The sequence below is a fragment of the Strix aluco genome, chromosome 4 (assembly GCF_031877795.1).
Source record: "Strix aluco isolate bStrAlu1 chromosome 4, bStrAlu1.hap1, whole genome shotgun sequence".
NCBI lineage: Eukaryota > Metazoa > Chordata > Aves > Strigiformes > Strigidae > Strix > Strix aluco.
The window spans coordinates 62,838,765-62,863,963 of NC_133934.1; positions in this window are offsets into that span (position 1 = coordinate 62,838,765).

Sequence of the window (25,199 nt, forward strand, 5' to 3'; positions counted from 1 at the left end):
TCTGTGATGTGATCAGTTACTTAAATGACACAGTACTGTTTCACCTCCCTTATGTGCTAAGTGAATATTTAAAGAATGCCAATAAAGAAACCATAAAATGGCAAAAGTGTAGCATTTATGAGACTGTTACTAAGCCTAACCAGAAAAAGTATCTTGCAAAAAATTTTCATAACAAAATAAAAGAGTTTGTCAATGCTTGAGGGCTGGTTTCCTTCTAATGAATGATCACAAACACCCGGCTTCTGTATTATGCATAACTCTGCTTCAGAGTTTCTGAATCAGTTTATATTTTTAAAATAGGGGGTCCAAGAAAAAAAAAAAAATCTTATGATACCACATTTACCAAATACCTTTTACTCACTGATTTCATAATTCTTTTTTTATATATATATCTCTCTCCATGGAGATTTATTCTTTATGAGATGTGTCAGAGATGCTACATTTCTTTTACTTTTATATGTTCAATGATAACTCCATTGATATTGGCTCTTTCATTTTTTGTAAGGATTTATTTCGCTGTGAAGCACATCCACCTCTTACTGTTGTTTTCCTTCTGAAAATCAATATCATATTCACCTTTCACTAATATATTGATGGGTCCCTGGTTGTTTTTGAGTTTTCAGTAGTAATTGCTGTGCTATAGTAGAAAATCAGGCTGATTTTTTTTCTTGAAATACTTCTCATTGAGAAATTGATTTTTATTACTTTTTTTTAAAAAGAAAATATCTATTCTGTCATTAATGGCTTTGTCCTTGTCAGAAAGCTGATTTTAGTTGATCAAACAAAAGGTATTCTTCAAATATTCTTGTGAAAAAAATTACAACATTAGCTGTTTTTTTCCCCTCTTACATTACTTGGTGTCATGGTTTAAACCCAGCTGGCAGCCAAACACCACGCAGTCTCTTGCTCACCCTCCCCTGCCCAGGGGATGAGGAAAAAAATTGGAGAGGTAAAGGGAGACTCATAGGTTGAGATAAAAACAGCTGAATAATTGAAATATAGAATAAAATGATAGCAATAATAGAAAGTACAAATGGGTAATGCACAATGGAATTGCTCACCACCCACTAACTGATACCCAGCCTGTTCCCAGCTAGCGATCCCAAAATACCAAGATCCTGCAATCGCAATCCTGGAAGAGAGAAAGAACCCCCTCCTTCCTGGCTGCCCCTCCATTATATACTGAGCATGATGTTACATGATATAGAATATTTCATTGGCCAGTTTGGGTCCAGTGCTCTGGCTGTGCTCCCTCCCAGCTTCTTGTACACCTGCGCACAGGCAGGACATGGGGATTTGGAGAGTCCTTGATCTCATAGCAACAACTGAAAACATCAGTGTATTATCAACATTCTTCTCATACAAAATCCCATACTGAATCCAAACCACAGCACTATTCTAGCTATTAAGAAGAAAAATTGACTCTATCCCAGCCAAAACCAGGACACTTGGGTTGGGACATGGGAGGGAAATCAGTTTAATACCTCAGGATCATCCAGAACCAGTGATCTGTTGCCCGTATTTCTCTAATATTAATACATGCATTTCTTAATTCCCAGGACTCTTCCTTGAAAGCTTTTTTCTCCTTCCTGTTTCTTTCAGGAAACTCGTGCCGTACCAGCAGAAAGGCAAGACTCCTTAGCAAGTTTTCTGTTCCATCTCTGCCTGACCTTCCTCTCCATGCAACCCAGGTGCTGTTTCCCCATATATGTGCATATATGGATACACATACACACACACACATATATTTATAGATACATATATATACACATATATATGCATACATGCATATACACACATGTATATATACACATTTGGAGCTCACTGTTCTCCTACTAGCTCTGCACTTATTGGAGCTGAAAGGACAAGCAGAGTCATCCCAACATGTCTGCATCTTCTATAGGCCTTTCCTATATGCAACAGCTGGGATGCCTTCATACCTCTTTTTGAGGTGAAGCTTTACTGGCACATAGGTGCTGGATTGGTTTATTTTTGTAGTAGAAGGGGGTAAGTGGTATGAATCCACACACACCATCGCAGGGTTGGATGTGGCTGCAGAGCAGTCATGTTTTTAGCAACAGAAGCCACCATTTCCAAAGGGAATCCCAGTTTCTACAGCAATACAGATACAAAAATTAAAAGTGAAACTGTAAGCCAGCTCCTCAGTGAACCAAAAAATCCGAAGCCACTGTGATATAAACTGACACAATGCACACAGGGAAAAATAAATCTCAGTTTGAACTGTATTGCACTCAGCCCATCTGGGCTTACCCTGCACTTTCAGCTTGATGTAATATTTTTATTTTATTGACCTAGTGTCACAGGCTGCTAAACAGTGGCCCTGCCATGCCCCAGAAAGACCTGCCTCTCACAGGCAGGTGGAACGATTCCTGTATGGCAGCCGGTAGCCAAAATCCAACCTTCTGCTAAGAAGAGGATGTTTCATTTCAAGTGCCTAAGAAGCAGCAACATCGGTGCAAAAGGTTGCTATACAGTGACAGATGCTTCACCACCAGATCATTGAAAGAGGATGAAAATAGCGGGGAAAAAAAAAATCACACAAAATCACACTCCCCCCCCAAACCCAAACCCAGACTGGAAGCACAACGTTACACTACTTCAGTGTATGTTCTATTTTCAGAAGACGCTAAAGGAGCTGAAACACAATGGGCAATGATTTTTACATTGTTCACAACAGAAAGTATTTGTACAGTAATGCAAATACATGGTGGCGGCCTGCAGGGCTGTTGTTGAAGGGAAATGTTTACAGGGATGCTGGGTGTGATTCACTGAGGCTCTGCAGCAGACCATGCTGGGATGCAGCTGGGGATCTGGATTGCAGGCAAAGCACAAATAATCATTCTCCCGCCCTGCTGACAGGCTGGTGGTGGGGTGCTTAACTTGGTGTGTGGAGGACCACAGCCACCCTTGTCCCTCCCCGTGCAGCTGCCTGAGGACTTTTCTTCACATTGTCCTCTTTCCTTCCTTTGGAAGGCAAGGGGTTACAGTGTGGCTACCTAATGGGTAAAATACTACCCAGTGTGAGGGGCAGTGAAATGCTGCCTCTAGCACCTCTGCATTTGAGTCTCCAGAGCCCACCCAGGCTCTTCTCAGACACAACAATTGCCAGATTCTTGGCATTTGATCATGCACTTGAAGAAACTGGAAGGAAACAGTGCTTTGAGAAACATGGGATGTAGAAACAAAAAAGCCAGGAGAACCCAATATTTCATGACTAGGGAAAAATTTCTTAAGACATTCCTATCTGCCATTGATAACTTATTTGCTTAAACATACAGTCCTTACTAGGAGAATCATTGAGATATATATAGCACGGTGATTGCATTAAGAATTGTGGATGGGCTAACCAGACCTTGAATCAGACTGCAGGTAGTCTTTAAATGACAGTCCTTCATTTTATTTTAATCATTAGGAGTTCCTGACACTTAGAAAAAACAGCTAAATCAGCTGGAGAAAAGACAAAATCTTCTGGAGAAAAGACAAAAAATATACACCTACTGCTGTAGGGAGTCCTACTCCACTGGAAAACACCAGTCACACACCACAGGATCCTTCGGACCCCAGTGGAAGGGGACACCTGACTATGGTACACAAGCTTGTTTTAAAACCTCACTGCCAAACCCAATTGATAAAAAGTTGGCAGAACATTAATCTTGCTATTGCTCTGATATTTTAAACTATATCTTGTATTTTAAACTATGTCTATATTTAAACTATATATATTTTAAGCTATGTATATATTTTAAACTATAATGAAGTTTAAAGAAAAAGTGAGGTGATTTTGTTTCTTTGGTAATCGTTTAAGTGCCAAACTCTTCCCATCCACCCCACAGCAGTGTAGGATGGTCACTCTTGTCCCATCTCCCAGTCTTACTGACAGAGGTGATTTTTTTTCTTTGAGCTTTTTACAAGCTAAAACAAAGCTGCTTTCCCTGGCATGGGGCAGAGGTCTAGGAACAAGGACACTCCTTCACATTTGCTTCAAGGGTCTTGCAAGGCCTATAAATACCCCATGACTGCTCTTGGAAAAGTACGAATTTAGAAAATACCTTCTTTGGGGCCATATCCTTGGCTTGTGCAAACTGTCAGAGCTGAGTTGAAATCACTGGTGCAGTATGGCATTTTGCTTTAGCTCCCTGCTAGAAGCCATTAAATCCCAAACTGTGAAAGGTCATGTCAAAACCCTCAAACCGCCTGCTCACTTAGAAAAACAGCAGTCTAAGGATTTGGTCATCTTAGATGCACACATGGAGATAATGCTGGGAAATTCAAATCCTGCAGGTGACACTTGGGTGAATTTGTGCATTTTGATTCTGGGATGAATTTATGTTAAAAAGAGGACATATAAATTATTTAGGTGCACCAGTGTGAAAGACCCATTGCCTTTCGGTTCAGCTGGGCTCACCACATATCATTGATAGTCATGAAAACCCTTCCCAGCCACTGTAAAGCCCTGTGTACATGCAGCCCTTATAGTGTAGCTGTGGGTAACAAAAAGCATCCTAGCAAAGGGCATCCTTTTATATTTCTGATTTGGCTTAGGACCATAAAATCACCAGAAGGCATGGAGAACAGGAACAGGGATCGATGTCCCCTGTCTCTTTCAATTTGAGAACTAGAAGGCATCAAATGAAACTAGGCAAGGCTAGGTTCAAAACAAAGAAAGGAAGTGCTCCTTCGCGACACATGGCATTAGACTGGGGGACTCATCGCCACAGAGCGGTGTAGCTGCTGACAACTTAGATGCATGTGAAAAAGCGATGGGGCACATTCAAAGAAAAGAATTGCTTTAAGAGTTATTAAATACCAAGTCACCCACCCCAGGTCTAGCAATACACCCTTCAGCATCTGGAAGAGTGCTCTGGGGAACCACCACATTGTGCTTGCCCTACACATATTTCACTGGGGAGGATATTGGAGGGATGGGCAAATCCACTACAACATTTTCTTATACTTTGGTTCTTCTATACTACAGTTTTTCTGCAATATGATTCTTATGTATTGGTAAGTTGTTTGTATGGTGCTTGGACCAAAACACTGGATTCTCTGAGAACTGGACTACAAAGGATATATTCACCATCTTCTTCTAGTACTCTAGCTTGCACTTAATTTTTTCCTCTTTGCATTCGGTTGTCTCTGTTCACTGAACTTACACAGACTCATGAGTAGCCTTGGGTTGATGGGAGCTGCAATTTTCTGTGAAGATGTTATTTTGGGGGGGGTGGGGGACGACCCCCTCCAGACTGTTCTAATTTGAGGGGTTTCTAAAAATAAATAGAAAGAAAAATATGTCAAGAGTTAGCCTAACAGCAAAAGATTAATTCATCAAAATAAAGATACCTAAAGGAATGAGACATTATAATAAGCAAACTTTTATGATGAGTGACATTCCTCAGGGGTCAGTATTGGGACCAGTGCTGTTTAACATCTTTGTCAGCAACATGGATAGTGGTTTCGAGCACACCCTCAGCAAATTTGCCGATGACACCAAGCTGTGTGGTGCAGTCAACATGCTGGAGGGAAGGGATGTGCCATCCAGAGGGACCTAGACAGGCTTGAGAGGTGGGCCCATGCAAACCCCATGAAGCTCAACAAGGCCAGGTGCAAGGTCCTGCACATGGGTCAAGGCAATCCCAGCACAAATACAGGCTGGGCAACGAGTGGATTGAGAGCAGCCCTGTGGAGAAGGACTTGGGGGTATTAGTGGATGGAAAATTGACTATGAGCCAGCAATGTGTGCTCACAGCCCAGAAAGCCAACCATATCCTGGGCTGTATCAAGAGAAGTGTGGCCAGCAGGTTGAGGGAGGGGATTCTCCCCCTTTACTCCACTCTTATGAGACCCCACCCAGAGTACTGTGTTCAGTTCTGAGGCCCCCAACATAAGAAGGACACGGACCTGCTCGAGCGGGTCCAGAGGAGACCACAAAGATGATCAGGGGGCTGGAGCGCCTCCCCTGTGAGGACAGGCTGAGAGAGTTGGGATTGTTCAGCGTGGTCAAGAGAAGGCTCTGGGGAGACCTTAGAGCAGCCTTCTAGTACTTAAAGGGGTCTACAGGAAAGATGGGGAGGGACTCCTTATCAGGGAGTGCAGTGATAGAATGAGGGGTAATGGTTTTAAACTGAAAGAGGGTAGATTTACATTAGAGGTAAGGGAAAAATTTTTCACTGTGAGGGTGGTGAGGCACTGGCACAGGTTGGCCACAGAAGTTGTGGCTGCCCCGTCCCTGGAAATGTTCAAAACCAGGTCCAATGGGACTTTGAGCAACCTGCTATGGTGGAAGGTGTCCCTGGTGATGGCAGGGGGATTGGAACTAGATGATTTTTAAGGTCCTTTCCAACCCAAATCATTCTATGATTCTATGATATTAACAAACTTGAGACAGTATATTTCTGTGTGAGACCAATGTAAAGAAGTATGTTTCCCTTGTGAAAAATCTGTGATAATGTCTGCTTGTTTTACCATTTCGCAATCAATCACTTTTTGAAAACTTATCATTCCTTATCTATATGTTTTAATCAGGTTGGGCTCTATATGTAGTCCTTATTCATGCTCCATTCCCATGGCAGTCAAAAAATTGGAGCATTGCATGACTATACCCTAAGTCAGGAATTCAGGTTTGAACTTGTTTTGTTGTTAGAAAGATTCCCCCTTTCTTTTTTTGCCTCTGCTTTTTTCCCCTTTGGAGAGGCCTGCTCATTGCCACAGGTTTGCAGCAGAAGTAATTCATTCTGGATGGATGAAATCAGCTCTGTTATGATAAGGGGAAAAGCAGGCTTGGGTTAGTATAGGAATTATATTTTGCAGGAATTATATTTTTATTATATTTTTATTTATAAACACTTCTATTCTATTCTATTCTATTCTATTCTATTCTATTCTATTCTATTCTATTCTATTCTATTCTATTCTATTCTATTCTATTCTATTCTATTCTATTCTATATAAATTTATTATATACTTATATAAACTAGCAGGAATTGATGATTCTAATCTTGCTGATGGTTACCAGAGCTTATGACTCTCCACAAAGATTGCAGGGCTGAACTTCACCTGACATGAGAAGGCATTGCTTAGCTGGTAACAGAGATTTTGACAGCTTCTGGTTCAGCCTCAATGGTTTGAAGGCTGTCTGGCTTGTTTTATGCAACACGACTTTTGCTCCTAGAAATTACATCTTTTTTCCCTAATGAAAATAACTCTTTATCCTCAAGTAATCCTGCAAACTTTCCCACTCCCCTGCACTTGCTGAAAAGTGTTACAGCACCTAGAAGGAGCCACAGTTTCTCAGACAGGGAAATTAGTTCTCCAAGACACCTCCTGGGATTTCTGAGGAGAAATTTGACTATTAGCGCTATGAAAGTGGGGTTGTTTTCTGACATGTCAATACCTGCCTTCTAAGAATTAGAGGGAGACTAAGTTATTTGACTTAGCCCACCAATGGTAGTGGCTTTTGATTACTGCAGATAAAGTACACACTGCATATAATTCATAGTCCTGATTGTACAAAGCTATTTCTTTGTGTTGTGATGAACTAGGCAGGAGAGTCGCAAAACAGGTATGACAACAAAAAACTGTGACCAAGTTGGGGTCAATTGATATTTAGTTTGTTCTCTTCAAAATAAAGCAAACACTTGCCTGATAAGGGTGATCAGACCAACAAGTAGTGAACTGTAAAAGTGGTAAATAGAAAAATTAATGGAAGATGATCACTATGACCTCAGATTTGTAAGATTTATAAGCGGGGGACCTGTGTCACACCAGCTTTTGGCTTGACTCTTTCATTTTCTGAAGGTAGGGTGGGCTGGCTTAAATGGAAATTGAGAAAATCCAAGACTGAGTATTCTGCAAAAATCTGAGGAGCAATACACACAAGCGGAATTTCACAGTGTCAGATCTATAGCTAAAATTATGCATTTCATCATGCCAAGATCCACTCTTCAAGCAGCCTTGGGAGGTGGTTGTACCCAGCAGACTAAAATTCCAAGGAGACACAGGACCAAAATGATTTGTGTTTTGAAACATATCTGGAGCACGAGCTCTTCCTTGCTCTTTGGGTTGTTTCTTACTATGAGCACTGAAGCATTTTGGAGGTCCTTTCACTGGGATTCAGAGCTCCCTTTGTCCCGTGCCCTGTCTTAGCCGTTTCTTTCAAAGGCTATAATAATCTCCGAATACTGCTGTTTACCATCTACACCATCTACTACACAGAGAATATGTTTTTTTACCTAATTTCCTCATTTTTAGAATATCTCTCTGCTCTAATTGACCAGTAAGCCACTTGTATTTTATTTAGAGTAAAAGTTTCCCTGTGCCTGTTCTTGCCTTTAACTAATACTTGACTAACACCACCAGTTAGCAGTGACCACGGTGAGCCTGTATTATGGTCCATGTACTTTTGAAGAGGCTGACAAGGAACATCTGTCCAGGCAGGAAAAAAAGCTGTGGAAAAAGTGATGGGGATTAAGTTTTCTGCATTTTACATTATAATGACATTTCCAATCACTTGAGAACCGCATGATTGCCTTTCATAGCTCCTGGGAATCTTGACTCAGTGAGTGAGAAATGTACTTTGAAATAATGGCACTCGTTCTAGATTTTCTTCTTAAAAATGCACCGGACCCTGATGAATCAGCTTCTTTGCGCAATCCCAGTCATTGTGTAAGTCTGCCCTCTGACACTGTCCGCATGCAAATACTTCACACACTATTCTTAGCAAACCAAAGCCTTTTGGTGAAACGACTGCAGTAGTTCCCCTGGCCTATAAGATCACTACCATTTTGGCTGCTTTTATTTGGTTTATTTTTTCTCTTGATCCTGTTTTTTTGTTTTTCTGATACCATGTCCTTTTTACTCAACCAACAGCAACTATATTCCTCTCAACCTTGAGAAAAACAGTTCCTGAAACTGGGGAGAGGAAAGGAAACGTGGTCATTCAAGCAAAGTCTTCTGTCTTGTACTTTAAAAAAATAATTTATATTAACATACACAATTTCACAGACATGTCAGAGCCTTATGAAGCTTATGAACCTTATGGTTGACCATGGCTGTTACTAGAGTTTGAACTGTGTAGCTGAAGCACAAAAGTGACCCTGGTTTTGTAAGAGTATCTGGAACAAAAGGACTCCTCCTTTCTCTCCTTGCTGTCAGGGGAACTGCCAGGCATAAACTGCTTTGAAAACTTGATTATCTAGAGGCTGAAATAGGGAGATCAGGTTTTTGGAAAATCTAACCCCAGTTATTGCATCATACTGGTACAAGAGGGGAGATAAAACCTAGCATTAAATTAGTATTTAAATCAGCTATAAAATCACAGAAACGCAAGGTATAGTTTTTGAAGTTTAATGATGAGAAACATCTGATTCCTACTTTTATTTCCTGGTTTTTAGATAGAAGGCTATGAGGTTATTATCCCATTATACATCACTGCTACTGCACATCTCCCACCTCACCAAGCAGTGCTGGTACCTCTGCATTGCTAAACCCGCCAGACTACTGAGAACATGTGTCTGGAACTCAGAATAATCTACTTTAATTATTTTTACAAACAAGTCTATTTAAGAAGCACATGTATTTATTATGAATTGTTATGTTTTCCTTTATCCATACATAATGAATTTATTACAGTTGGGCAATTTAGTACATCCTTGTTTTCAATTTTAATTGGATTCTTTTTAATGCCCATACTTAACCCTCAAGCTGAAAGGTTTGATATTCCTTTGACAGTCGTATTTTTCTTCTTCCATTTTATACCTTTATATGTCTGTCTTTGTTGTGAAAGATTTAGCTGTTCCAGGTGGTTATGAGGTTAAAAAGCAGCTAATCTTTGCATGTAACAAGATAACTTATTACAAAACCTTGTCAAAAATATAGAACTAGTCAATGTATTTTTGAAATTTGAAAGCTACTTTTAGGTGAAAAAGATTTTTTAAATTTTAGATAAATGCAAAGTAATTTTAAAAAACTAAGTCAGTTCTAAAGATGTGAAATTCTACTATTTTTTTTTTCTAAAAAGAAGGAATTGTTGATATTGACTTTCTAAAGACAAGACTAGAGCAGCTTGAGATAAAGCCGGAAATGCTTAGATCAAAATTTTAGGGGAAGTAGAATTACTACTAGTGTTCTGAACCAAATATTTTTCAGAAAGTATTACAACTAATTAGCAAATCATGCTAATATATCACTAAAATTACTATTTTTTCTTTCAACTAAATATGTGTAAATCTCTTGGAATTTATGAAATTTATAAATGCCAGATTCAATACACACTGAATGAAACAATAAATTATTCCATTGTTTCAATGCCTCCATATAGGTTTCACTATATGCCCATACTGATGGTGATGGGAACTATTTCCCATATCCTCAACCACACTTGGATGTTCCTGCTGAAGACATTGGGAGCTGGTTGCCAAAGTACCTTGGAGAATGTGGTCCTTAGTCATGATTGTGGTGTTCACATCAAGCAGCACCAGGAAAATAACTGTTGTGCCTTGCTGGACATAGGCTTCCTTGATTTATTCTGCAGGGACTGGAGAGAGAGACTTATCTCCAATAAGCAATCATCTCAAGCACACTGTTATGAGTCTGACTCCTAGTTTATGGTGATTTCTACATCACTCTCTGGAGGTGGCCCTCTTCCCACCCCAGGAGACCAGTTTCTATAGCATTGGTGTGAGCACTCCCCTATGCTTACTCAGGAGAGTACACACCATGGTGTCACAAGCCCTGAATGCTGTGGCGTGATCCTTCTCACTAGTGAGCCCTCACCTTGAATGCAGCAAAACCTCAAGCAACAAAACCTCACATTTTGCAGCAGCTCTGATGAAAGCAATGGGCCTGCTGAAGATGAAAGGCACACCTCAGCAGCAGGAAAGGCATTAGGGTCTGCCCCTCAAAGTCAGGGCTCTTTTCAACTATACCCCCTTGTCAGAGCAAGTCTGTTTCAAATGTTTCTGATATCTTCCTTCAGATCTGTCTACACTGTTTGATTAATTTATTTTTTTAAAAAACCCAAACATTTAAAGAATCTGGGATAAATATGTTCCTGTCATCTCTTTGGTGAATCTGTCATGCATCCTTCTGTAGTAATATTTCTATATGAATATTAAATAATCTGATTTTATTTAATTTTTATTACACTCTAGATACAAGGAGCATAATATATGAAGCAAACAGTCATAAAAATGTCAAATAATTAACCAGATCTTGTTGATGCTGGGTTTCTTCTCTTTTTGTGATCAAGTCTACAGCATTTCAGTCAGGAAACCTACCGGCTATTGTTCGTATTTGCAGCAAGAGTTTTTCACAGATACAAAACTTTTAAGAGTTTAGGAGGAAGCCGGACTATTCAGCTTAGCTGTGTCATTACATGCAAATGCCTACATTAGCACAGCATTAAGGTTCATGACTCAAACACATATAATTCATGAAAACTAAGAGCTAAGGTTCCTTCACTGATATTAAATCAATCCTACTGCTCAGATTATGCACATTAAAGTGCATATTTAATTGCACAAACCAAGCCATTGAAATAACATCTGTACACCGTGGCCAACTTAACTTCAGCGCAGAATGAACTGTCCTTTTTTCTTTTACAAGTGAGCCCAGACTTAGGGGAAGAGACATGGGGAAGAAGGATGCACAGATACATGGGGCTAGGGGTCACATCTGACTTTTGGTTTCCACCCACCCTGAAAACATGAAGAAATGTTCCTGATACACTTCTCCACACCTTTGCCAAAAGGTTATGTCCTCCTTCCTGTTTAGACATGAAGCAGTTCAGACAAACAAACAAACAATGTTGTTGTAACAAAATGCCTGAGAGACGCGTTTTGATACAGGAGTTTTATTTCCTTGGTCTTGAGCTGGGAACCTAAGTCTGTCTAAGCATTTCAATACATGACCTCTACTAGTGCCTGAAGGCACTAGGCATGCTGCTTGAATCTAAATCACTGACTGACTTCTGCTGCTATTTTAAATAACATCAGAAAGCAGCTAAAGAGTTAAGGCTCTGACAACATCTGAGGGTATTTTGAGTCCCCCAATTTTATACCACATTTTCATGTCTATTTATTACTACTATTTCTTTGTCCTCCAGTCCTGGAGCTTCCTCCAAAATTTAAACATGAGGAGTTCTGAATATAAACAAGAAGAAATACAGAAATTGGCACTTTTGGTGGGAGGATTAACAAAGCTTCGGCAAACTTCCACTGCCAACCAGAAGACTCTGTCTTTTGCTTAAATGCTGTGCAAAAGTCTACTAGGGTTTTGGCTTGTACTGAGGATTTATTAGTGGGCCTACTTATGCTCTCCTTTATACCTGCATAATCCTACTGTTGTAAGGAAGGCAGGATTTATCTTGGAAACCACTATTTCTAGTGATGAAGCATGATCAGGAAGAAGCTTGGCCTGACTTAGCAAGCATCCCATGAAACACAACATGGCAATGGGTGACTCTCAGTGAAAACCCCACTTTTACTGTTACCTTTTCCCAAGGTAGACTTGGCCTCTGTGTCTTTCTCTGTTCTGGGCATCCCAGAGGGGTAACACACACCCCTCCCTACTTACAGCCTCCAACCCTGCAAAGACTTGAGTGCCACATCAAACAAGAGTATTCATAAGGCATTTAGTACTCGCAGGACTTGAGCTGTATAGGATGAGGAGAAAAAAAAGACCAAACCAGACAAACCCATAGTGTAATATTACCCAAGAGATGGTGATGTCAGAATATTTAGCTTCTTGCACAATTCCGTAAGTGGACATTTCTGTCCTTTTAAAACTGGGTGAATTGTTTTCTGGATTGCATATTCCCCACTGCTTTTTATAAACCCAGCATTTAATTTTTGGGGCTGATTTCTGACTACTTAGACTTCGCTTTAAGCTGCATCAATCCAAGGACTGTTCTTGTTTGACAAAATCTTATTTCATTTGAACTTCACTTGAATGGAGCTTTTCTTGAAAATTATTTAACATTATGAAACATTAAACAGATGTAAAAGTAGGAATTGATACACACATGTTACAAAAACAAAATCTCAAATTATTATGCACTCGAGTAAATCTAAATTTTGTTTTGCAAAGTATTTCTTATTTGTAGGTGTGTTCCCTCCCCCCAGTGTCAAAATGCCATAAATTTCTGTGGGAAGGAGATGTATTAACTCTGTGGTTTTCAACTGACTGACCTACAATAGATAAAAAGACTGACTCATCTGTGAATAAGGCTGGTAGTTGATAATTTAAATTTAAATATAACATATTTAACTTGCAATTTTCTACTTATGTTTAGAAATTTTCTGTTTGGTTACCCAAGCAAATTTAAATGTATTACACTACTGTTATCAAAGCTATGTTGTCCAATGTTCATATTTCCAGTGTCAAATGAGGCTCAGTGTAGGCTGCAGTTTTCTCCTCTTGAATGTTCTCTTAAATTTGAAATAAAATTTGTTCTACTCTTGGCCTATTAAGAGTTTGCTTTTTACTACTTCAATACCCTCTGGAAAAGCACATACATTTGCATGGACAGAAATATCGTTTTGTATTTCCACCTGTGTTTTCCAAAACCACTATTTGCAGTTTTGTCCCATGACTGGGACAATGTACTCTGTGATTGGGTTGCTCAGCTATGATGAAGAGCTGTGACACCCTCCATGTTGCTGGAGGCTGGTGAGGGCAGTACCTGCAACATAGCCACAACCCCATCACAAAGTACAGGAGTGTTCACTAACATCATACAACCTAATCACAAGGAGGAGAAAAGAGCAATTATAATGCTCTATGTAACTTGGATTGAATTATGCAGGATGCCTTGTTACTGTCCTTACCCCTCTCTGCTTCAAGCCATAGAGGATGATGCACTGGGAAGTCAAAGTCATTAGTTTTACAGAGGGATCCACTTCTTACCACCTCCAGCTCAAGCTCCAAAGACAGTCAAAGAGTCAAAAAACAAGTAAATCAAAACTCTTAAAAGGAACTACGTGTTTGTTGAGTAATCAGCCTACACAACTTGTTGACACAATACTCCAGCAAGAAGAGGGTGAGATGGTTACATGGGATATCAAACCAAAAAAAGTAACCTAAACCAAACCCAAAGCCCAGAATTTGAAAAATACTTGAAACCTTTCTGCTCAAGGGCATGAATCTACACCTAATGAATGAGAAAAATTTTCCTATGTACAAATTATCCCCTAACAATTTCACTGTGCATTTTCTTCTATTGTCCTCATATGCATCCAGTTCTGACCACTGTTGGAGATGGGAATATGGGACAGGTAAACATTGGTCTTTTCAGTCTAGTAATTTACAACGTTATTTCAGCTAAAATATTTTCCTTTGTTAGTTTTCTAAAAAAATCTGTATGTTCATCTGTGCCTTGGTATATCCAAGAAGGTAATCTTCATGCATATGCTTCTGTATATTCTTGCCTCATGGAGGCCATACAGCAACAATGTTCTTGGGGTTATATAAAAATAGCAGTCTCATACAAAGAGGTGGAATATACATTTCAGGAGGTCACTTCTTGAAGACAGAAGATGGATGTTCAGTGGGGAATAAACAAACACTTGAGCAAAGCAGCACACTGAGGGTTTCACAACAACCCGGACAGTAAAACCCCTTAAGCTCTTCCAGAGGGTATTTATAGACAATTTAGGCAAGAACAGTTTTCTGTTTTGCATTCAAGTTCAACAGCAGTGTTCCATAAATAGGCTATACACACAAAAGAAAAGCATAGCTGAAACCTAAAGATAGAAAGCTGTACTTTCAGAGTTGCGGATTTATCATTAGCTCTGTAACAGGAAAGCTTATTTGGGTGACTTGCAGTGGCAGAGAGGTGACAAAGGCAAACCACTTGATGTTCAGTGCCTCCAGAGCGCTCATGTGGGTAACCCACTTTAATTCTTTATGCCATGTTTATCAGAGTTTAAAAAATAGATGATGTTAAAGATGAATCAATGCTATTATTTTTGCTAGGAAATTTTGTAAAAACAAGAGCTCCGCATTAAGACAAAAAGCAGCAATTGTACAAGCTCAAGAGGCCATTTCCTCCTTTCAGTTCTAGCAGTATTAATGTGGCATACAAGAGTTAATTCAATTAGCTTCATCTTTGCTCAGAGAAGAGCAAATGTTGGCCCAGATACCCATAGCACCTCTATGGAGTAATGCAGATAGTCTCACCAGAGCAAGTTAGACTGATAATTACATTGCAGTGGGTTGACCTTGTCTGGCCGCCAGGTGCCCACCAAACCACTCTATCACTCTATATCCTCGACTGGATAGGGGGAGAAAATATGATGAAAAACTTGTGGGTCAAGATAAGGACCGGGAGACTATTCAGCAAGTACCATCATGGGCAAAGCAGACTTGATTTGGGGAAGTTAATTTCCCCAAGCACACTGATGGACTCAGCTTTGACCAACATCGGGTCCATCTTGGGGGTGGCTGGAACTGGCCCTGTCTGATATGGGGACAGCTCCTGGTGTCTTCTCACAGGAGCCATCCCTGCAGCCTCCCTGCTACTGAAAACTTAACACATAAACCCAATACATACACGAAAATCCAGCTGGTCTCAGTCGAAAAAATACCCAACTTGCATCACAAATCACCTGGATTTCTTCTGGTACCTGATTTTTAAAATGGCTAACAACATGTTTAGTGGGGAAGGTAGGGGGACCCCAGGCGTTAAGTTGGGCATTTTTCAGGAGACGTTCCAGAAAGTGTCTGTGTAAGTCAGGCAGGGCCTTGACAGCCACAAACTGAAGTGTCTGATGGGTCTGGTGCTGGAGGTAGTTTGCTGGTGTGTGAAAGACTTGGGTTTAAGTCCTTAATCTTCCATCAATCAGTCCCACGTGACCTTAGGTAAGTGTCTGTATCTTAGCTGTCCGTCTGGAATATGGGATGCATAGCACTTCTCTGCTTGATGCTTGTGCACTGAGAATCAATGCATTAAAGGCAAGCCTACACTAAGGTTAAAGGGGACCTAAATATAGAAGACTGGAAATACTGAAGGTAAGAAATAGTTTCCCTGTACCATATTTCCTCTCTAATGCAAGAGTTAGAGCAAGATTTAGCTAACATCTATTCTAGAAGATAGAGCATAGCAAGGAGGATGATTTGTGTTGCAGAGATGATGCAGTGGATGGTGGCATCAAACAACAAAGTGTTATTGTCTCAGTGTTTTTTCTCCAGACTCAGACTCTAAAAAAACTTTATATATGCATATATCAGAATGCTAGAAAAGAAATACAAAAGAATGGAGAATACTGCAAAAGAAAGGCATTAACTGAAAGGTAACAAATAGCAAATAAAGAATAGGATAAGCAAATGTGTGTTTTGTTAAAAGAGATTGCTAAATAGCCAGCTGAAAACTAGCCTTTGATCTAAGATATTGGGAAAAGGTCTATAAAATGTCCCCCACCTGTGCTTCCTGAGTGTGCATACTGGTACAAGCGCACCTTCATACATAAACTAGTGCTGAAAAACAAGTGTGTGTTTTTGTTTAATTCTTGGTAGTCATTAAAATCTGAGACATGTGGAAAAGTGGGAGTCAAAATGCCTAAACATTATTCCCTGATGTTACTTATAGCAACTAGCTTCATTGCTCTCCATCATACTCTATAGGGTTGTAAAACAGACACAGTGAGAAAAGATGCGACTCCAAGTTAAATAGCTGTGGACTTTGTGGGGAAAACCACTTTTTTCTTACCAGAATAATTGCTCTTAAAACAGAGCCCTACTAATTTAAGGCTTCCTTCTTTTTTTTTCATGGGAAGTTGAAGGTGCCATCTTGCCTTTCTCTAAAGTCAGTGGGAGTTTTGCTATCGATTTTGGTGAGGCTAAGGATTATGGCTGCAATGTACCTGCATTATTATTCTTCACTGATCATTCAGATAATACTGAGCACAAACCTTAATATCACAAGCTTCAGAGATGGAAAGCAATGAAAAAACGACTGATGCTGTAACCTGTGTTGGGTTTGTGTGTGGTGGGGTTTTGGTAGTGTGGGAGGGGGCTACAGTGGTGGCCCCTGTGAGAAGCTTCTTGAAGCTTCCCCAGCTCCAACTCAGACCCACCTCTGGACCAGGATGAGCCAGTTAGCAATGGTGGCTGTGCCTCTGCGATGATGGATTATTTAAGAAGGGGAATCTGGGTGGGGGAGTTGGAGTTGTGAGGAGGAGTTGCAAGGTAGAGAAATAGGGAGCAAAGCTGAGCCTGGAAGAAGGGAGGGGTGGGGGGAAGGTGTTTAGGTGTTTTTAAGATGTGGTTGTATTTCTCTCTGTCCTACTCTTGTTTTGATTGGTAAATAAGTGGTGGTGTTCAAATTAAAATGTTGTTTTTTCTTCCCCAGTCGAGTCTGTCTTTGCCTGTGACCATAATGGGTGACTCATCCCTCCCTGTCCTAATCTCGATCTCCAAGCATTTTGCTTTATTTTCTCCTTCCCATCCCTGAGAAGAAAGGAGTGAATGAGCAGCTGCATGGTGCTCAGATGCCCTCTGGGCTTAAACCATAACTTAACCTCATCATATAGATAAGCCACTAGACCTTTGAAAGGACACAGAGCCTGCAGGGAAAACCAGATGCAAGTATGAGCAGCTGCCCCCGAGCTGCCCTTACATAGGTGGGCTGGAAGAAGGCTGAGCAGCAAACATCCTGACTCTAAACCACAAATGCCTTCGATCCCAATGCTCCCCCTTTCGCTGCAGTCTTGATGTAATTAAACTGTCATCACACTGTTAAAGTAATGCTTCCCGGGCTTTTTATGGAGCTTAGATGAAGTGGAAAGGGGAAAAATGAAGGATTCATAGAGTCCATGAAACAAGGCATCACACACGTCCCTGCTGGTATCTAATCCCCCATAAAGGTGAAATAGATTTAGAATGAGATAAGGAAGGGGAAAAAAAGAGTGGTTTTCATGATGAGTTAGTTGCCTGACCTGTTTTCATAGGGGGTCACTGTCAAGCTTGAAATCATGACTTTGAAGCTTTTTATGCTTAACAGGGAAGAGGTGTATCAGCTCAGAGAGAGAGGAGCCACGAGCTTTGATCCCAGCAGTGCCACAGGGGCTGTTTTCCCCATGGGCACCAGGACCGAGGGGGTTCCCTTGGGAGACGTGAGCATGCAGAGGAGCCATGGCAGTGCTCGCCTCCCAGGCTCGCCTCTACCTCTACCACTAGAAAGGGTATGCATGCATGTACATGTGTATGAGACAGCTTGCTCCCCCCATTCCAAAAGGAGTACATAAGGAAACTGAGTTTTACATCTTTTCCGCTTAGCTGCATTGCTTTCTCCCTGCTACCTGTAGTTTATTTTTTTCTGGCTTGATGCAAAGAATTTCTGTGCAGACACCTCAATGCCAGACAAAGCCTAAACTAAGTGATTTGCTGTTCTCCTACCCCAGCAGCTTCCTCTATGTTATTTTTTTGTTTTAGGCTTTGAAGATTCAAGCTGTTACCAGTGCTTAGCATGTAGGTTCCAGGAGTCAGATCTCATCACTAAGTAACTCCACGTCTTTTATTTCCATTTGTGTCCTTCAGTTCACATCAGCATACATGTTTGTACTATGTGTTAGTACAGTAGGAAGCACCCTGCAGTCGCATGGCAGAGAACAAGGCTTGCAATTGTATTTTCACAAAGCTGTTTTCATGATCCCAAGGGTTTTCTAATTGTACAGATAGCAAATATCTGTCATTACACTCCCAGGAACAGTGCTTATTTCTGCTAAAGGCCCAACATCTCCTGAAGTGAGTGGGTAGCCTGGTGGTGCTTAATTAGCTCTCTAGTTTGTGTTTTGCATGTAGCAAAACTCCCTGTTGCAAAACTCCCTGGCTTTCATTTGCTGCATCTATGGCACCAGACACCAGACAGCTTGAACCTCAGGGCAGCAACCCATGTGCAGCAAAAAAAAAGTAGCCATCTCCTGAGGTTGTAAAGGACAGGGCTCCACTGTGCATGTAACGTCACGTGAGCTGAAAAATCCCTTGTGGGTATGCCACAGAGAAAGAAAAGTTTCTGAAGATCATCATACATCTTTGGACCCTGGGTTGAACTAATGGCCAATGCTCTGATTGTTACCATGATTTTATTTTTCTTCTACATCTCAGATTGTCATTAATAACTGTACCTTTTCTAGGTGTTAGCTCCGTGGAGCTATTAAAAGTGTAAAACACCATAGATGAAGAACTCAATGATGCTCACACAAGTGTCTCCCAAGATGGCACCTGCGACAACTCAAACTTGAAATAGCTGCAAAAAAAAGCACTAGGAGAGAAGCAAAACCAAAAAGCAAACGTACTCCCATTCACGGAACAAAGGTATTTTCCATCAGATACTTTTGAAAAAGCTGAAGCAATCCTTGCTGATCGAATAGAATGCATCTTTAAGGAATGGTAAATGCACACATATATTCACTTTCAGTCTCGATGTAATGGTGGCAATTGAGCCATCACAACAAGCTACCTGTTATTAACCACCAACCCTGTAAATCATCAGAGCCGCCCGATGTGCCTATGTGTAGCCTTTTAATTCATACTGCTGCGGTGTCTTGTTACTTAAAAGAAAGCCACTGAGGGGAATATGACTGCCAGAAGAATAACACACGCTTACTTCTATTCCAATTACTATGGTGCACAAAAAAATTGTATTTAAAAAAGCAAGAGGAAAAAACCTAGTAACATGAAGTACAAACTGGAAGATTTCCAACAAACCTTTTCTTTGTCAGAAGATACGGTTTAGTTAAAATCAGAATACACTTTGGAAACGTGTCAATCCAGATAACATTTTTTTCAGAGGTTGGTTAACTATCCAGTAATTCTTGGAATTGAAATAGCGTGGATTTTTTCCATACTCTGTTCCTACTGATTTCAAAAGTTGATTTAGCCTGTGTAACTCATAACCATGCCTCTAGTATGAAACGCTCCTGAATTATTGTTGTTGAACACAAATAGAAACGTAGACTAGCTTCCCTATATGCTCTTCCATTAACTATTCTGGTCCAATGCTTTGCACCTTGTATACGTATTTAGGCTGAAATAAAACAAATTAGTAACAAAAGCCCACATTTAGTTCAGTGATTAATTAGCTTGTTTACTAAGGTTTGCAGAGGATGAAAGACCTCCTGTTCAAATCACTGTGGAATTAGAGAGGAGCAAGTCAGAGCAGAGCCTGTCCCCTGAGGGCTAATCCAAAGATACTTGAGCCAAATGGGAGGCTTTAAACTTTTGTTCCATATTTGTTGTGGGTGGGGTTTTTAATTGTACCTTTTCTTTTTTCTGTCACTCAGAGAAAAAGGGACTCTTTGAAAGACTTTTTAAAAAAATATTCCCTCCTTGCTGCTTCAAATAACTGAAAGTCTGAAATTTTGGGGGGAATTTTCATTTCAGGGAAAATTGTTTCTTTAAATTAAAGCCATGAAAATAATACAAGGGAGCAAAAAATGTTTGGCTTATTCAATGTATTGGCATAAAATATACAACAGTTTTTCAGTTCACTGTGACATACAATTTTTAATTTCTTAACTTCCAAAAAAAGAGAAGAAAATCATGTTGAAGTCAGAGATTTACCTAAATACAATAGCAATAATGATTTTGGCATTACTGTAACAGGAGGGGATTTGTACTGGTGTGGCCAGACTGCTTTACAGGAAACCTGATGCTATCTTTAGTTTTCCTATTTAGCAAATGCATGAAGTAATATTCTGAATATGTATCTAATGGCTTTTACAACCTTTTGTGAACTAATTAGATAACAACCCCTAGATGGGCTTTCACAGTCATAACTAAGCTGGTAAAAGGGAGGTGTGCACTAACTTTTTCTGTTCCACTTTGTGCATGTGTTGTCTATTGTAGCATGAGCAGTGCAGGCTTACTGGTGCCGATCCCACCTCCAGTGAACAAACCTAACCTCCAAGCAGAAAAAGCTTTCCGTCGCCAGCTCCACTGGGACCTTGGTACAGCAAACCCCTTGGCCAATATGCAGAACTAAATAGAACAGGGTGAAAATTGTCCTTAGGATGAGAATTAAGTGTGCTCTAGCTGCTTGTGAAGCTGTGCCCACTGTTTGCTCCCTAGGGGAAACAGGACACTGTCCCTGTGAATCAACCCCAAATTTGTCAAAGGATAAATGTTATTATGTGTTAAGTTAATGACTACATATTAGTGATTACTATATATTACTATGTAATGAATTTAAATAATGTATTAAAATTGTTATATATTAAAATATTGGTCTGTATTATTTAAATATATTGTTATATCTTATTTAAATAAATTATTATATATTCTTTAAATAAGCAGGTATTAACAAAGCACTTGTAAGCACTGGACCCCAGCAGCCGATGCTCTGTCTATCCGGCTACACCAGCAGTGTCCATGCAGGACCCGGTAGGCCGAAGGCTGTTTCATTCCTGGGCGCTGTGTCTGCGTGGTTCAGTGGCACACTAACCCACTCTGACCTACACACGGGATTGCAGAGAAACGCTGAAGGATTGCCTGGACTGGGGAAGGCTTTCGGAGCGTTTCTGCAAATGCACGGCATCCACAGGCTGCGGATAGACAGTGCTCCCTCTGCTCCCTCTACCGGGCAACGCATCTGAGCATCTGAAAATAATCACCGAGTCCAAACTTGGCCTCAGTGCAAAGGAGATATTAAAAGCACATATTAAAGCCACCTTCCTTTAAATTCAAAGGGAAGTTTGCGGAAACATTTCTGCTGATTAGAGAAAAATTCACCCGCTGCCAGCAGCCACACGGGCATGGGAAGCTGCTCTCGAGTTTTCAACGCGCAGGAAAGGGAGAGAGCTGAGCCACCACCTTCAAGAACAGCTGCTGCTCACATCCTATTTCCACGGCTCTGGGGGGTAACTTTAAGTTTTTCTGCTATCCTCATTATCAGGAGGATGCAAAACGCAGCCCACTCTGTACACGCTGGGGATGTAATAGAGTTTAGGCAGCCAAACTGCCTGGGAAACTGGGAAAAAGAGGCTGGACAGGGGAAGCGGAGAAGTGTCTCTCTCTCTTCCCTGCCAAATTCCTTCCCTCTGCTGTGGCCAACAACAGGATTTAGAAAGTTGTTTTTGAAAACCACAGCTGTAATCTGCCCGGTAACACTGGGGACAAGGGTGAGATGGTAAAGGTGATCTACCTTAAAAATGAATGCAAGTGTAAGATGGTAGGGAGCCACTTAAATTCTTCCCAAGGGCATTATGGTTTAAACAGTGCTACTTAGAATAAAAATAACACTTTAAGTTGTCTCATAATCCAGCAAGTCTATAATTTATCTTTGCAGCATCCCTGATAGGCAGGAAGCTGTTACCAGTCTGGGGCTACAGAAGAGAAAATTGAGGCAGGGATTTTAGGAAGTGGGTACTTTGATTTCAGCCATCCTCATCTGCTGCAGACTTTCCAAAAAACCAGGTGATGGCTCACTGTGTCTTTATTTATGAGGGCTACAATGTTTTCCTAAGTGCTAAGACCACGTAGCAGTGGGTGCCTTTTGTCCAGCAGTTTAGGATGTGGTGTTATTACAAAGACTCACTGCCCTTTAAAACCAGACGGCTAAGGGGTAACATTAAAGCAACGCCAACAGTATTAAGTCGAAGTCAAAGCCTTGCAGCCTCCCTGTAACCTGTCTCCCTGCTCAAGCATTGCAGCCCATCTGTTCCATTTATCACACATTAATGGGAGATGTACTGGTGCCTGGGAAAAACAGGACGCATTAAGGGCAAGGTGACATCTCTGATTCAGAATTTCCTCGCTGAGCTTAAAGATGTGTCTTTGGTGCTCTGGTAACCTTGAAGTTAGACAGGGACTGTCACAAATTACTCTCCTCAGTTTCCTCTCCAAGCAAACTACAAACATTTTAGTGATCCATTTTGGGTCTGTAAGCTATAGTATGTAGAAAGCTTAAATTGAGTGATTTTTAAGCTTATCCTCACTAACATTTTCTGTGGGACAAGAGACCAGGAGATGCACAGTAATCTGAGTATTCAAGCCTCAGTGTCAGGGGAAGGGTCACAGCAGGACCATGGACTCAATGGAGGCCACTGGGACTTCCATAAGACCCAGGTCTGGCCCTGCAGCTGTGCCCCTTCAGAGAGTCAGAGTCAGCCCCAGATCCTATTTTAATAATTATAGGTAGAAGATACACAAAGGGTATTATTGTCTCTACTACAATAACAATGAAGTCTTGTTATAAACAAATGATGCAATCAAACCCACTGTCTAAAACCAGACACACTGACAAGGAGAACTAGTGCAGGGGCAGGACGGTGGGTAGAAATAGGAACAGAAAAGAAAATGCTGTGAATCTCAGCAGCAAAGTTACAGCACCACATAGGTGGGAAGAGCCGAGGTGCTAGACGGGTGGAAGGGGATGGAGAGACGTGCGTTACCCCAGAGCCTTCCGCTGAGGCATAATTCCCCACCCCATGGTGTGGTGCAGCCACTGCCCCTCCCAGTGCCACCATCAAACCGGTTCTTCATTACCTAATGTCTGTGTCACATCTGTCCAACGGGTTTTGCAGTCTTGCTGCAGGCTTTTTTTCAGGACGGTATCTGCTTCAAAAGCAGAACCCAGTCTTAGGGTCTCCCAGGAAGAGGATGGGAGACAGGTGCCCGCTCTCCCTTACACCTGGGAAATGTTGCTCCTTGAGACCTCAGGGGCATAGAGAGGGCTCCTCTAAAGACCTCCTCCTGCAACTGATCATGATATATAACTGCACTCCTTCATCACTCTTCTCCCATTTAACTGAACTCCTCTAATCTCGCCACACAAGCAAAAAAAAGTAATCCCTTTAATCATTGTGATGGTTGTGGCACAGTGTGATTATAAGGCAGGATATGGATGTCACAGATATTGTAGGAGACCTGCATATATCTCGCGAACAAGATGACATGTATAAAATTTATAAGCATGAAAATGCTGTCTTTGAAAGCCTCACTCTCCTCTTCCAATAATTCAGAAACTCCAGGCTGTATGCGTGGCAGTGATTATGGAGAAAAGGCTTTGTACCACAGGAGTGGATGAAGACAGAAGCTGTACAGACAGTTAAAGTGCCTGGACAATCTCATCAAGAGATCTGGTTTGTGATTCACCTGATTTACAAGAAACTAGAGACAGCCCACAGTAGTGATTTACAAGATTTTTAAAAGATTGATAAAGCTACAGTATTCTGAGCTGTTGAACACAGCAGCAGTTTTTGTCCCAGACAGAGGATTACATGCAGGTTTTAATGAGCTGTTTAAGCATCTAAGTACTTCTTTTTTTTAATGCACACAATGTAATAAGAAAAGACAAATATGAAATAATCTTAAAAAGAAAGAAACAGTATGAAAGGGAAAAGAGAAATAAATTATATGGCAAAAATAATAGCTAGAACAAAGTGATTACTGTACAACAAACTATCTGTTGTATTTCATCTCTTTGTACTTGCAGACTATCTGTGAGTAGATCATGACTTCTTCGTGTTAATAACACTTAGAGCTCCTTTAATGAATTACTGATCACTTTCAAAGCATCATAACTTGGCCTCTTTTTTTCTCTGTGCATGGAAGGTATTTGCTCTTTCAACTGTAGCACAATAGAGCCCAAAACCCCAATGCGATACATTTTCCTGTGGATTGCATGCTGTAAGCATTTGCTGCGCTGTCTGTGGGCTCTGCAATTGCCCATGCCTGGTCTAATTCTTCTGTATCTGAGAGCAGACTGGCTTTGGTATGCAAGAAAGTACAAACTGCAACTGGAGTTTTTCATATAGCCAGACTATTTCTAATGGCTCCCTCCTGTGCCATGGCCCTGATGACTGACGAAGTGTTGGCTCATCCCCAAATCACCTTCATTTAGCCATTTCCAGTGAGACCAGTTGCCTCCTTCCACAAACTGCAGAAAATTACAAGCTTGGAAAAATCTGTGCTGTGTCAGATATGCTTTAGAGGGGTCAAAAAGGTCCAGAAATTTGGGGGAATAAGGGAACACAGATGAACAACATAATTGCCTGGCCTTTCCACAGGAAAATATAATCATAAAAAAATTATCAGATTATCATTATCATTAACCACTTGCAAAGGAATACTTAAAAGGAAGTGACTGAAACACAGACATTATATGAAAATGTTCTCCTATGATAATCAAATAAAAATTCCCATAACTTCAGTGGAAGCTAGCTGGCAAGGCAGGCTGAATGCGT